The 15,186-nt window shown below is 46.4% G+C and overlaps 1 protein-coding gene across 1 annotated transcript in view; it reads left to right on the top strand.

Annotated features, from left to right (window-relative positions):
- The window catches only part of Fam189a1 (family with sequence similarity 189 member A1), a gene marked incomplete at its 5' end in the record, with an annotated part of 478,529 nt that overhangs the window by 114,728 nt on the left and 348,615 nt on the right, over positions 1 to 15,186 (top strand). The gene's annotated exons all lie outside the window — the stretch shown is intronic.

Below are 15,186 nucleotides of genomic sequence, written 5' to 3'. Positions count from 1 at the left end.
ATCACATGGGTGAGTTACTTTAACAGGATTGTCTTTGATAGGTGACTAAAGAAAATATTGCGTTGAAATCTCAAGTTTTTGAGACTTTGACAGAATAGTTCAAGAAAAGGTCTAGCTGGCTTAAATAAAGTTTTTCCTGCTTGAAGGAGATGGATGTGTTCACTGTCTATCAAAAGAGTTTTGTAAGGGCCAGCAAGCTAGCTCAGCAGATTAAGCACTTGCTTAGGTAAGCACAGGGGCAGGGTTTGATCCCTGGAACCATATGCCGTGTCAGCCCCACCTCCAGGGCACCCTGTCCAGGGTGGTAGCTCATGCCTTTAATCCCAGCACTACGGAGGTTGAAAACAGGAGGATCACTATGAGTCCGAGCCGCGTAGTGAGACCACACACACACAGAAAAGTGTTTTGTGGTGAACTCTAACAGCCTCGCATGACCCAAGGCCAGGCACGCCCAAGTTTGGAAATTCATTTTCCAGTTGCTGACCCAAGTTAAAAAGTTCCCCATCTGACCTATTTACGTAAAGTGAAACATCTCCATGTTTTCCTCTACTATCCCTTGACAGTGTTGGAGTATGTGGGGAAACATGAAAGAAACGTGGAGATTTGGTTATTTGGTGCAGTGAGATGTGTATAGTGTGAGAAACTTTTTTACGACTTACTTTGCTCTTCCTTCAAATCAAGAGTGAATGTAGGTACTGAGAGATATGCAGTACCAAACCTGGGCAATCCAAGGGGTGATGGTACATTTACAGTATTGGAATTTAACATCCTAAAAACAAAAGAATTGTTTTATTCAGAAGATAGAGGTCCTCAGACTCAACAGACCCGAATAAGTTCACGCAAGAGGCAGAGCACAGCCCTTGAGTGTGTTCAGTTTCTAGGGTTAAACTGCTTTGAACTCAATGAAACCCTTGCATTTTAGGTATTTCAGAACTGCTCTGAGAAAGTGAGATTATACTTTCAGGGGAGCTAAAATATTTTGATGAGTATGTCATACTGCAACATTTTTGTGACAATTCTCAGAGTAAATCCACGCAGTGTGTCACCCATCCTGTAAGCGAGGCCCTGCTGGAAGAGCTTTGCCCTGCCAGCCTCCAGTGGTGGGGCAGGGTGGTGGTCCTGGCTTTGTGCGCAGGCTCAGGTGGTGGCCATCTACATGGGGGGCTGTGGGCGAGTTCTCTTTCACAGACTGCAGGCAGCGCTGGACCTGCTGGGGGTCATCTTGCGTAGGATGTTCTACATGTAAAGCAATGTATAGTGTCTTTAAATCTCTTCAGCTGGATTACAACTATCCCAGTAATTGGAATTAAGTTACACCAGTTGTGGTTTTATAGGATCAATCAATTAAATATTTTAAAAAACCTGCTCTTGAATCCTAGTAAAGTACACACATGTAAAAATAGAAAAACCATCAAAGTGAAGGATGGAATTTTATCATATTGCTGACTGTTGATAAAGGCCACCTTTTCTGTGATTCCTGCCTGCCCACAAGCAGACGTTCTCACCGAGACTAGCAAATAACTCAGGTGCTTGAGTCAGTAGCTCCACATGGGGACATTGTGTCACTTCCCAGTATTCTCAGAAATAATTTCATATTATCTTAAACCAGCTCCCTGCCCCAACCCCAGATTCCTGTGGGGCCAGACAGATAACCAAGTGATCCTGGAGTGATTGCTCGGTCACCGCTAGGGCTTCAGTACATCTATCAGTTTATCAGAGCCTGAACTGATCATCTTATATTTTTCTTTATTGAAGTAAAATTCACATAATACAAAATTAACTATTTCAAAGTGGAGAATTTATTATCATTTAATATGTTCACACTGTTGATCAACTAGCACCTCTGTATAGGTCCAGGATTTTTATTATCACAAAGGAAACACTGTCCTCATTAAATAGCTTTTCCTCATCCCCTTAACCCCCTGGAATTATCTGTCTTCGTTATGTTTCTGTGAGTTCACCTGCTCTGGGAATCTTTCATCATAGGAGTTATACAACTAGTGGGTTCTCATCTCTTCTTCGTTGCTGAAGGGCAGTTCTCCTAGGATGTGATTTTTAGGTGTCATGCACCATCTGTATTGGGTGAAGAAAGCCTAGCAGATTCGTGAAGCACACTTTCAGGTAGGTCTGGCCAGGTCGTGGAGGCGCGGCTGTAGGTGGTGGCTGTGGCCCCCACCCTTCCCGCAGCATTGCTCACGTGTTCTGCTTGCAGCCCACCAGGCGCAAGTGGCCTTGCCCCGCCACGCCCCCTGCCACAGCATCTGTGCCTTGGAGCCTGCTGACTCTGTGCTGAAAACTTTGAAACAATGAGCCAAATTCACTCTTTCCTTTCCAGTTGTAGGTGATGGGTACTTAGTCCCAGGGACAAAAAATGGACCGATACATACGATGACCAATTCTTGGTTAACAGTCCCTCCAGAACTGTGAAGATGGTGTCTCGCCACCTTCTAGCCTTCGAAGTGTCTGAGGGAGGCTCATCTGTTAATTTTATTGTAGATGTCCAGGACATAATCAGGCACTGTGCTCACTGTCCCCAAGAGTGTTTCTTGGTCTTTAGCTTTTGACAGTTTGCTTACAGGTCTTGATGAAGACCTCTTTGTATTTATCCTTCATGGACTAGCTCAAGCTTCTTGCGTATATCGATTCAGATCTGTCCTTTCAAATTTGGGGAGTTTCAGCCATTGTTTCTTTGAATATTCCTTGAGTTCCTTATTCTCTTGTCTCTCCAGGGATTCCTGTTGTGCGCTGGATGCCGAAGCTCTTGGTGAGCTCTCCTAGGTTCCTTCTTCTCTGTTCAGTTTTCTTCCCTCTTGACAAACTGTATGATATCCATTGCCCAATATTCAGTTTTGCTGGTTCTTTCTTCTGTCTGTTCAGATCTATCACTGAAGTACCCTAACCATTTTTTAAAAATTTCATAGTTTTTTTTTGTGGAACCGGGGATTGAACTCAGACCCTTACGCTTGCCAGGGACGCGCTTGTTCTACTGAGCCATTTCCCGGACCCCTGTCATAGTATTTGATGTCTGAATTTGGTTCCTTTTTATAACTCATTTCCTCATTGCTATTTGAGTATACAGAGTGCTGGTGATTTCCTTCAGCTCTTTGTTATGCTTTCCTTGAAGTCTTCTAGCAGGTATAAGGCTGTTGATTTTAAGTCTTTGTTTAGTAAGTCCATGGTCTGTGTCTCTTCGGGGATAATTATTATCAAATTTTATGTGCATGTGCTATATTTTCCTGTTTTCTTACATGCTTAATAATTTTTTCTTGAAAACTGGATATTTTGCATATTACATAGAAATAGCTTTGGAAATTAGATTCTTTCATTTCTTTACGGTTTGTTTTCCCTTGCTGTAGACTGTAGGTGTTTATATGTTGAGTTTTCCTGGATTTGTATTCCTTGTCATGTTGTGTCCCTAAAGTCTCTGTTCAGACTTATGCTTATCTAGTGTTTTCATAGAGATTTCCTTGTCCATCAGAGCCAAAGTGAGCAACAGAGAGAGAAAGAGAAAGAAAAAGAGAGGTAAGGAGGAGAGAAAGCGAGTGGGGCAGAAACACTATAATCTTTTCAGACTGCTCCTGTGCCAACCGTTAACCAGGATCCTTGCAGCTCTGTCTTAGCCTTCATCTCTTGGGCCCCCCGAGTCTGCCGACCCTCCACTATTAGTATCCCTCGGTTCTTTTCTGAGCTTGTGTGCTGCTGTGGGGCTGCAGCAGCTGTCTACGTTTCCTTTTGTATGTATGTGAGTACTTTGAGCACCCTCTTTCTCAGAGTGTCTCCGCAACCTTCAGTGGGGGGTGTTGGTGCTCTCGTGTGTGCCTCAGGGGCAGTGTGTTGCTCCAGGTTGCTATGGCTCAGTCCTCTGCCTTGCAGGGTTATCTAGGAGCATCTGCTGCTTTTCTATCCTGAGTGAATTCTGAGCTTCCCAAATAGCTAGGAGCCCCTAAGGCCAGTCCTTCACAGGCCCCAGGATGGTTCTTTAGTTCTTTGCAAGCTAGGTTGTCTCTGCTCCCTCCAGACCCAGGGAGCAGGCTCTCCACAGGAAACGTGGCCACCACCTGCAAGACACTGTTGACACGCAAGGGCAGGTGGAGAAGGGACTGAGGAAAGTGCCACAGAGAGCGGCACCCTTGCCTGGTGTGTGCGATGCCCTGTCCTTGAGCCCCAGCAGTGGAGCGAAGGGTTTTGAGAGCTATGCTTCCGTCTCTATGTCGCCTTCGTCTGGCCTCAGCATTTGCTTGGTGGCTGCAAACCTCTCGCTGCTCTCCTGACTTCTGACAGTGTCGGGTGTGACAGTTTATGCCTGAGTGTTTGATGTTTGTGTGGGGGGACAGGGCCTTGGGGATGCCCACTCTGCCTTTTTTGCTGATGTTTCAGGCCAGAAGCCAGACGTGTTGAAATGTTGGCAGTGGAATATGTTTTTGGCTTGTAGGGTGAGGCAGGAGGTTAAAGCTTTCAGATCTTAAGCAGGCCAAGTGCTCAATAAAACTAATAAGCAGTAGAACAATAAAAATTCCAATTTGTGCCTTGTTAATGTTTTCTTCTCTGCTACAGCCCTTAATTTATTTTGTATCTTTAGACATAATGACACATTCTTTTAAAAGGCTTTCTCCCCATGTTAGAGGCAATAGACACTTTATTACTTTATTTCATATTTCATTTACTGAATAATTGAATCATCCAGTGAGCTCTATCATTGAAGGTGTGCCGTGCTTTTGGGAAACAAAGTGTGTAGAAACCAGTGGAACAGCATCTTGGGTGAGTGTTTCCTTTTAACATGGAAATTAGACATTTTTTTTCATATATGATAAGCTTTTTCTTTGTAAAAAGCACATGAAACATGAGCGTGTGCATTGTGTGCGAAGCATAGATGATCACAGGGAACCTGAGTTATGATAGGCTGTGAGTTTTTTCCATTTTAAAATGGTGCAAAGTGGCACAAGTTCAATGGAAACCATACATTGGATTTTGTCTCTCCCCAGGCTACCGTGTGATTTGTTCTGATGCCGGGCAGTGGCAGTGAGTCGCCGCTCGCAGGCAGCCAGGGGGTCACAGTGGGAAACAAGCCGGGGCCCACCGCGTGCTGTGTGGCTATTCTCTGACGTGTGGCAGGCTAGGCGTGGTGTGTGCGCCTGCGGTAGGTGAGGTGTATCGCGTGCAATTTTGCCTGATGGTATCTTCAAGTTAGGATGAGCATATTTGAACGCTATCCCATTAAACAGAGGTCAAGCTATGTCTGGGCTTTCTGTTGATCGGGTCTGTGTTTCTTGCAGAGTACGAGTACAGTGTTAATTGTGCTCTCAGCCTCAAAGGGCCCGAAGCTTGCTCTGCAGCCCTGCTCCTGGGCCATGTCCTGGACTTCCCGAGCCAGCTGGGACATGCACTGTTCCGTAAGAGCAGTGGGCGCCCTCTGATGCTTTGGCTGCCTGTGAGGAGGTCTGAGAAGGAGCCCCACGATCCATTTCTGATGCATGCTGTGGTATCCAGCAGTTGTCCTGAGCAGGGAGCCTGGGGGCAAGGTTGGGGTTAACCGAACCTGCTAGTGCCTGAGTGGGAGGTTAGTTTCACTTTGTGTTGAAATAAGTTAAAAACATATTTTAAAAATCATTAAAAATATATTCTGTTGCTTATGAGCTTTGATATCTTGAGAAGGCCCTGACCCCTTCCCAGATTGCCTGAGTCTACGTGGTGTGACCTGCAAGAATCCCAGGACCTTCAAGGGGATCGCCAACAGTGACACAGCAAGGGCAGAGTAGGAAAGCTTTAATTTAAAGACAAAATGGACTTTCTGCTGTAGGCTTCATGTTAATTTTATAGCATCTATGCTATTATGGACTGTTGGACCAAATTGGGTTATTTTGCTGAATTCAAGTACCTACAGTCTTTGGACTGGCATCGAGTAGGAAAAGGTCCTTTAAAGACTTCTCCAAATACAGCTTCTCTAACCGCAGCGGAACACCCATCTCTGGCAAAACAAAATAAAAAGAGGGATATCAATAAATATGTATAGACAAGCTAGTTAGGATAGATACACAGCTACTTTCTCTTAATTGAATGAGAAGAAAGGTTTGTACTAATACCGTTTAGAAAGGATATCATGTCTGCATCTTGTACTATGAATAACTACTACGAAGACAACAATATGCAATGTATTAATTATTGTAACTGTCCTACTAACCTGTTTTGAAACAGTGTCATTGCTATTTTATCTTTTTCTCTTGTTAAAATGAATTTTAAAAAAGAAATATACAAACAGCTGTAATTCAGAATGCAGCCAGATCTACAGTTTTTGATAAATAATCAAATGACTTATGGTTGAATCATTGTGACCCCTTGAGAAAGCCAGAAGCTTAACTAAGTGACCAGCAGCTGTGCACCTTCGGCGTGGGGGACAAGCCTCTCCTGCTCTAGGATGCTGTTCATTGTGTCAGCTTGAGAGGTGTGACGTCTAACTAAGTGGGCTGGATCCTCACGTGCTGAGCATCCCGAGCCTGTGCAGGAGGAGGCAGGAGATGATGTGAGCGCTACTCCTGCCAGGGCGGGTGGCCGGCTGATGACGTAAGGGAGCAAGACAGGCTTGCTTCCCCCACTGTTTTGCTCTTGTTGGTGCTGTGTCTTCTGGAGCCTTGAACTGTTGCCCCTGCGCCGTGCCGCCCTGCCTTAGAGCCGGCTGATTTCAGACTGAAACCTCCGTGAACTGTGAGTTAAGTAAACCTTTCTTCCTTTACCTTGGGGCATCTTGTATTCTGTCTCAGCAATGAGAAAAGTAACTAAGACTTATTATTTTTACAAGGCCTGAAATTTAGAACACAGGGAGATATATAATCCTCCCTAAACTAATAAAAATATATATCTCATGGTTACTTTAAAAATATAACAATCAGAAACCCCCGAAAGTTATTTTGCTATTATCAACAGATTCTCAAGTTTACGTGAAAAAGAATTAGGCCCAGGATAGTGGACACAGTGATAAAGGAGAGCTGTCAAGTCAGAAGCTCCTACAGTACCACGAGAGAGACCAAGCTAGTGTGGCATGGGTGAGATGTAGGACAGGTTGGCTGAAGGGACAGGAGAGGGAGCGCAGAAATAGACCTGTTCCACAGAGTTCGCGGGTGTCTGGTTGTCATGGTGTAGCTCTAAAGTGTCCCCAGTCCCAGGTGTTCAGGCAAGGCTCTTAGGGAGGGGCTCGGACCATGGGGGCTGTCACTGCAGTAGTGGGTTGTTCCATGACACGATGGCACTACAGGAAGCAATGGGGACAACGCAGGGGCCCTGGCCGACGGGCATGGACTATGGAAGCGTGGCCTTTGGGACCATATCTGGTCCTGGGCCCATTCTCCCTTGCTGGATCCTTCTCTTTCTGCTTCCTGGCTGGCACGAAGTGCGTGGCAGTCCTCCAGCTTGCCCTAGCACCATGGCGCATCTGATATTCTTCCTCACCGCAGGCCCATGGCAATGGAACCAGCTGGCGGTTGCTTGTGGCCTCGGGAACCGTGGGCTAACATAAACCTTCCTTCTCTAAATGATGTCAGTTATTGGGTCACAGCAACGAGAAGCTGCCGAACACACTCACAAAGGTGCAAAGGCAGTTCAACAGCAGAAGGATAGTGTTTCCAACAAATGGTGCTGGAGCCACTGGATAGCCACATGCAGAGTTTCCAAAAATGGACTAAAAATGGATTGCAGAGCTAAATATAAAGCCCAATGTTATAAAACTCCTAGTAGATGATGTAATAGGTAATCACATGACCTTGGGCTGGCAGTGGCTCTTTAGGTGTCCCATCCAAAAGATGCTGTGTGAGACTGAAATACTCTCCTCTGTGAAATGCACCGGAGGAGCTATCTGAGAAAGGACCGTTACGCAGAGCGCACGGAGAACTCTTGAACTTCCGTGGTGAGAAAAATTTAAAAAATAAACAATTCAACTTGAGAAATGGACAAGCGACCTAGACACCAATCCCAAAAGATACACAGCTGACAAGCCTGTGGAAAGGCTGTCCATGTCATGTCTCATGAAGGGATTGCGGATTAAGCCAATGAGTCACCACAGTACCCCTGTCAGGATGACCAAAGCTAGGGACGCTGACGCCCTTAGGTGCTAAGCAGCAGAAGCTCTCTGATTTTAAAAAAATGTGTTTGGTACAGTGCCTCACTGTGCAGCACATTCTCAGAGTGATCCTCCTGATTTCAGCCTCCCCAGAGCTGGGATTACAGGCGTGCGCCATCACGCTCAGACTTGGTGATTGGTTCAGCGCACTCGGGGGCAGGGCTGGCACAGCATGTGGTGCTGGGGATCGAATCCCATCCCCATGCTCGCCTATGCAGGTGCTTAGTCCACTGAGCTATCTCGTGGTCTGCAGCAGAAGCTCCCATTCATTAGTGGTGGGAATGCAAAATTGGAGCAGCTACACTGGAGGACTTGCTGACAGTTTCTTACGAAGTACAAATACCCTTACCACACAGTCCTCAGCCGTGTTCACAGCCTTGGTTGGCATTTACCCAAGTGAGCTGAAAACTGTGTCCATACAAAAACCCTGGACACATGTGTTTATGACAGCTTTATTCATAATTGCCAAAATATGGGTGCAGCAAAATGTCCTTTAGTAGGTGAACGGCTAGCGGCTGCACACGCAGACAATGCAGTGTTACTCGGTGCTGAAAAGCGATGCGTTATCAAGCTGTGCGAAGCCTGGGAAGCTTAGGTGCGCGGTACTAAGTGAAGACGCCAGTCAGTAAAGGTTATGTGTTCTGTGCTCTCAGACATGCTACATTCCAGAAAAGGAAAAGCTGCAGATGAAAAAAGAGGGTGGTTGTCAACGCTAAAGGGAAAAGAGGGATGTGTTGGCACGGCACAGAGGCTTTTAGGTTGGTGGCGCTATTCTGTACAGTATAAATTGGTGTGTACATGGCGTTATACATTTTCTCACCCCCCCATAGAATGTACAGTACCAATATAAGCCATAGACTTGAGTAATAACAGTATAAACATAGGTTCATTGATTGCTAAAATGTTCCACTCTGGTGGGGGGTATTGATGGTGGAGGAGACCAAACGTGTGTGTGTGTGTGTGTGTGTGTGTATGCACACACACACACACACACACACACACACACGTTTTATTTTCCTGCATCTTGCAGCACATCTAAAGCTGCTCTAAATAATAACTTTTATTAATTAAGTACATTTTTATTTTTTATTTATTTTTTCTGCATTTAGGTCTACAGGGTCTCACTATGTAGATCAGACTCAGTGATCCTCCTGTTTTCAGCCTTTCAAGCGCTGGGGTTACAGGCGTGCACCACCACGCCCATCTCAATGGCTGTCTCAGCATGCCACGCATGTGAAGCCCGCATGGCACCTTGGGGATCAAACCCCAGCTGCTGCGCTCTGCCTAAGCAGGCGCGTTAGTCCACTGAGTTATCAGGCCAGCCCTTAAATACATTTCTAAAACACAGTGTTCAGCAGTATGTGGTGGTAAAAGACTGGATTTGCTTATTCATCAAATCAGAGGAGAACAGTAATGGTCTGAATGGGGAAACTTGTGTAGCACTCAGCTACATGATTTATAAAGCAAGATTAGATACCTCTCTCTATTTATGGCCTTATTCTTGCCTTCAACCCCCAGAGTGTACTTAAGCAGGATATGGGAAGCATATAATTTAATATTTTCCATCTTTATGCCTTATAAATGTTTCCTTCAGAATTTTCATTACATTATGTAAGTAGATATTATGGAGTTAGCTACAGAGTTTATTCACACTAAACTCAGATGTGGAAGGAGCATATGGCTTTTTCTTTGTATAACTGGTCTGTTTTATACATTGGCATCCACTTCAGTCAGGAGGTGTTTTAATTCTTTACCTCAAGCAGATTTCTTGGGAGCATTCTCCCCAGCGTGTGGCCTATTCACCAGGGACTCAGAATTTCCTGTTTAAAATGCAAGGTAAGCCCAGGCCCTGCTTAGATGTGCTGAATTCCCAAATCTGGACGCACACTTCTGTTGAAAAAGTGCCCCTGTAGACACCACTGAGTCCTCTGATTGCAGGTCTTCACTGCCTTGCAGGCTCCCCCCAGAAGAGCTTCGGGCCAAGGGGATAGTGGATCTCTGGCCCCTGGAGGGCAGCAGGGTGCACCACCCTTCGGTGCTGTGGCCCCCAAGGCAGCCTCCCGTCTCGTCCTGCTTGTCCCTGACCTGTACCCATGTTTGAGGCTGGAGTCCAGGGTAGGGCAGTGTGACCTTCGATTCTTGCGTCTGGGGTCCCTATCACTGACTCAGTTCCCCTAGGCTCGTCAGGCCCTTAGGCTCACCTCATCTGCTCACACTGGGGCCCATTTTCTCTGATTGTTGTTGGTTATCTGCAGCTAACTTTTGTGGCTGTTTGGTGTCAGAGAGGCTTGGGGGATGCAGTGTTCCCTGCCTCTTGCTACCCTAGCTTCCCTCAGGCTGGGTTGGGGGACTCTACTCCAGCCCCCTTCCTGAACACTGCTCCCCTTGTGGGGATGGGAGACCAGTCGCATCCTATCTCCACATGTGTCCCCTAACTCTCTGTGTGTCCCTTCCTTCCACTATGTCCCTTTGCTTTGTATCACATTCTCCTCTGACCATGTCTCATCAAGCTCTGAGGCTTCCACTTTTTGTATTTTTTGACTCTGGGATTGAGGAATACAAACTGACTGTGCTAGTCAGCTTCCTGTTACTGCAACAAACATCTGAGGCAGTCAACTTATGAAGAGGGAAGGTTTATTGCCGTTGGTAGTTTTAGAAATTTCAGTCAGTTATCACTGGGCTCTGTTGCTTTGGGCTTCTGGTGGTGCATTATGGTGTGAGCACCTGGCAGAGAAGACCATGTATCTCATGGCCAGGAAAATAAGGAGGGGAATGGGATGAAGTCCCACAACCCCTTTCAAGGGCGTGTCCCCCCAAGGCCAGAAGGTGCCACAGGCTCCGTGCCTTAAGGGCCGAGCCACCTCCCAAGAGCCCCAGGCTGACAACTGAGCCACTGACATGTGGGTTTTGGGGGGAGAGTTAAGACTGAAAGCACAGCAGTTCCTTAGGATGGGACACAGAGGCGTTTCTTGGTGTGTGTTCATGCTTCACTTTTTATGGCAGAGACCATTATTTTGTATACAGTGTTGGATTTTTTCTAGTTGTCTTATTTTATTAATCATGAAGGCAAAAAGGATACTTGTGTTTGAAACTGCGTATAACTACCACGAGGAAGACTTTTTCAGTCCAGGGTGCAATCCAGATAGAAAGGAACATGGAGTGTTTTTAATGCGTTAGAATCACAGCCACACATTGTTTTCATGACTCCATCAGTTTCAGGATCACAAATAGTACAAAAAGAGACATGGAGGGGCCCCACAAGGTGCACAGGGCTGACGCGGGCAGCGGCTGAATGGGGATTCTGACCAGGGACCTAGGTCGGGCCAGCGGGCGATCACGGGCAGACGCCCTCCGTGAGGTTCGCAGTCGGGCGGGAGGCTACGGCAGTGATCTTAAGGAGACACACTGTCGGAGCCGCATGATTTACGTGCTAATGGAGGATGGCAGGATGAACTGCATCTTCTGTGACTTCTCCTGCCGGAGGCCTGGGAAGCGTGCACCCGGATACCTCTGCCTCATTCTGGCTGCACTCTCCCTGAGCAGACATGCCTCAGTAAGTACATTCAAGGCAATAGGCGGAAGAGGAAAGTGGTTTTGTAGGCCCCATGTGCAGCTTTTCTGGGAAGCGTTTTCTGAATAGGGAACTTGGTGAGTCTTTTTTAAAGAATCATAATCATTTGTGTTTATACTAGAATATACAATGTTAGTTATTTTATTTGGATGAACACCTCAGGGTGAAATCTAAGTTTCAAAAGGAATATAGTGTTTGTAGGCTTACATATATTTACTAAAAGTAAAACAGGAACTAGAACGAGTAAGAAGAATATAACAGCAATATAAAATGTTAAAATAAAAAAGTAAAGATTATTAGAATAAGGTTATTACTTAGGACTATTCTAGTCAAAGGTCACACCAGTGGGCTAGAGAGATAGCTCAGCAGACTAAGCGCTTGCTTAGGCAAGCACAGGGACTGGGGTTTGATCCCCAGCATCACATGCCATGCCAGCCCCAGCCCCAGGCGCACTAAGCTGGCGACTGAGTCCAGTCATTGTTGTGCATGCCTGTAATTCCAGCACTGGGGAGGCTGAAAATAGGAGGATCACTGTGAGTCTGAGCTGCATAGTGAGACCCTGTACTGAATACATAGAAAAAAAAAAAGTTACACCAGGGTAGCCCAAATTTGCTTAGTGGAAAATGCAAACTTTTCATCTCATAAAACTGAATAATCTGATAATCAGAAAGGAGAGTTAGCACGTGGCGCTGCGGGGCTCCGAGGACATCCACAGAGCTGTCTCTTTCCCTTTCTTCCTGGGCGCTGTTCTCCATGGTGTCAGGCTCTGCTTTCGCGGCCTTCTGCCAGGCATAGCAGTTCCCGACCTCATGCCTCTTCTCTCAGCTTCAGCACCTTGGGAATACTGTTGGCCCTTTTTCAGAGTTCTCGGTGGACGTCTTGCTGACTCTTACTGACTGCCCCAGGAGCCAGGGCAATGGCATAGCCTATTCTTGGTCTCAGTGGCATTTCGGTACAAGATATACTTCACTCATCATCAGGGACATGGAGGTGGAGAAAAGGTACCCTTCCCCCAACCTGCACTCTCCCTTGGGTACTAAGTGCTTGAAATACGGTTGGCACCAACCAAGGTGTGCTGTACCCGGCAAGCACCCACTGGATTCCAAAGATTGGGCAGGCGTTAAAAACATGCACAGCCTTTCCAGAGTAATTTTCACATTTTTATGTGTTGAAATGATAACTTTTTGGTGTATAAGTTGGGTAAATTCTATTATTAAACCTTTCCTATTCTGTTCAGTGTGGCTTGTGGGAAATGTCAAAGTCCATGAAGGCTTGGGTGATGTTCCTGGTGGACGGTACTCCATAGATGAAGCAGAATGTGACCTGCAGGAGGACAGTGACTGTCCAGGGTGGTCCGTGCTCCAATTCTCCCCCGTGTGCACCTCAGCAATGGCCAGGCATCAGGGGCACCCAGCTCCCCACCAGGGGCATAGCTGTCAGCCTCTCAAGCTTAGACTCTGGCACATCTTCATGAAGATACTTCTGGACATTGTCACCAGCCACATCTAGCATGGGCCGAGTGTCCTTTCCAGAGTCAAGGTTCTTTCTGAGTCATCCCTGAGGGTATGGCACCCAGGGATTTGTAGGTGTAGGGTAATTGGAAACCACTCTTGGCCAGGGTTGGTGTTTCTTTGGTACTAAAATTCCCTGAAAAATTGCATGGGCTTTGACAGCGTATCCATTCTGTGAGCTCCAAGGGCTCATAACCAAAGCCAGAGTCTTGGTTTCTTTGTTTCCTAGCAACAGATTCTCTCCCTGGCCTTTATTTTTTAGAACTTTTATTTTTTTTTATTGCAGTCTAACAGATATGCAGAGAACTGCACAAATTGTTGAGTGCACAGATCAATGTGTATTTTACAAAGTGAACCTGTCTGTGTAACTAGGACCCAGATGAAAAAGCAGAATGTTACGTCCACTCTAAGAGCCCCTTCGTGGCCCTTTCAGTGATTAGGCTCTTAACATGACTCCTGTTCTCATTGTTGGCATCATACATTAATTTGGCTTGTCTTTGAACTTTCCATCAGTGGAACCAGAGAGTCGTTTCTTAGTGTCTGGTTTCTTACACTCAGTGCTGTTCTTGTGAGGTGTCATTTCAGTTGCAGAACATAGTCGTGGCTCATTCTTGTTTGTTCCTGTAGAGTGCTCCTCGGGTGTACATAGTGGATTTCTTCAGGTTTTCCATTGAGGGGCATTTGGGTAGTTTCCTCTTGAGTGTTTAGAGTAGGCATTGCTGGGAGTGTTGTTACACCTGGCCTTTAGAGAATGCCTGTACCCACGTGGACAGGTGTGATACGAGCCAGGGTCATTGTCCAGTGTCCATAGAAGCCGATTCTGTGACATGGGTTTTTGCAGAAGGAAAATTGTATTGTAAGGTGATGGGAAAATGTCAAGAGACACGCTCACATCTGACTCTCCGTGGGTTAGAAATAAATGAGTTTAACCAAACTGGCAGGGTCAGGGGAAATAGAGGGTCGCTTGATTGTAACTGGGAGGCTTGGTGGAGTTATGTACACCAGTGTCCATGTTCAGGCAGAGCTTGTAGAAAATTTTAATCTGTCTTCAGTAGTTGACAACTCCCCTTGCTTCTAATGCAAGTCTGCAAAACCCTGTTCTTCAAATTCTACTCATTGGAGGTAGTTCATTTCATCACCCTGTCAAGGTCATTTGGGGTTCAAGTCCTAGGGTTCTGTGAACCAGCCAGAAATAAAACAACAAAAACCAGACTAGATCTGTTTTCCGAGCAAGGACCTTGCAGGCCAGTGCCCAGGAGCTGGACTGCTGGGGCAGAGCCTGTGCTTAGGTTCTGCCCCTTCAGTTCTGGCCAACCAGTTTCCTGCCAATTGTGCTCTGTTCTGGCCTCCGGAAGCGTGAGGCCATGTCGCTCTCATGGTGCTCAGACCCTCAGCCTTCCTTTACCTCGTGGCTCCCTGGCTTCTGCACCCAAAGCGTGAGGCGCTATCTGCCTCCCTCTCCGCTCCAGTTTCACCATCGCTGTGAGCACCTCTGTCTACGCAGAGGTTGTGTAACAGAGTTCTCCTGGGAGCAGCTCTGGGCTTCGCAGCCTCCTTGTGGCCCCGCTCTGGGTTCTTGATTGCTGCCTCCATTTGTGTAACTTGAGATTAGAATGAGAAAGTTGGATTTTTAGTTTTAGGAATGTAAGATGACTAGACTCTGAGATGTGCTGATGGCAGGTGTTGAGGGTGAATGGCCCCCATATGAAGCCATCTCTCTTCCTTCTCCTTGTTCTGATGATTAAGCCATCTCCTAAAAGGCTTTGTGGCGGTCACAGAATGTTATCACAGAGCCCCACAAGCACAATTTGTCTATCTCGTATACCATTGCTGTAGTCTCCCTGAGCTCAAGGTAAGTCCCAGGATGAATCAAGAGACAGGCCAATCATAACTGCATGGCAATTCCCAGCTCAAGAGGGGGACTCTCTGCCCTCCACCCACCAGCCCTGCCTGGAAAAGAGAAGAGGGCTTGGAACTCAGATCGCATTCAAGGCCTG

Source organism: Octodon degus, unplaced genomic scaffold (genome assembly GCF_000260255.1).
Source record: "Octodon degus isolate 3935 unplaced genomic scaffold, OctDeg1.0 scaffold00002, whole genome shotgun sequence".
NCBI lineage: Eukaryota > Metazoa > Chordata > Mammalia > Rodentia > Octodontidae > Octodon > Octodon degus.
Note: the sequence above shows the minus strand (reverse complement) of the source record. Positions and strands in the feature narration are given on the sequence as shown.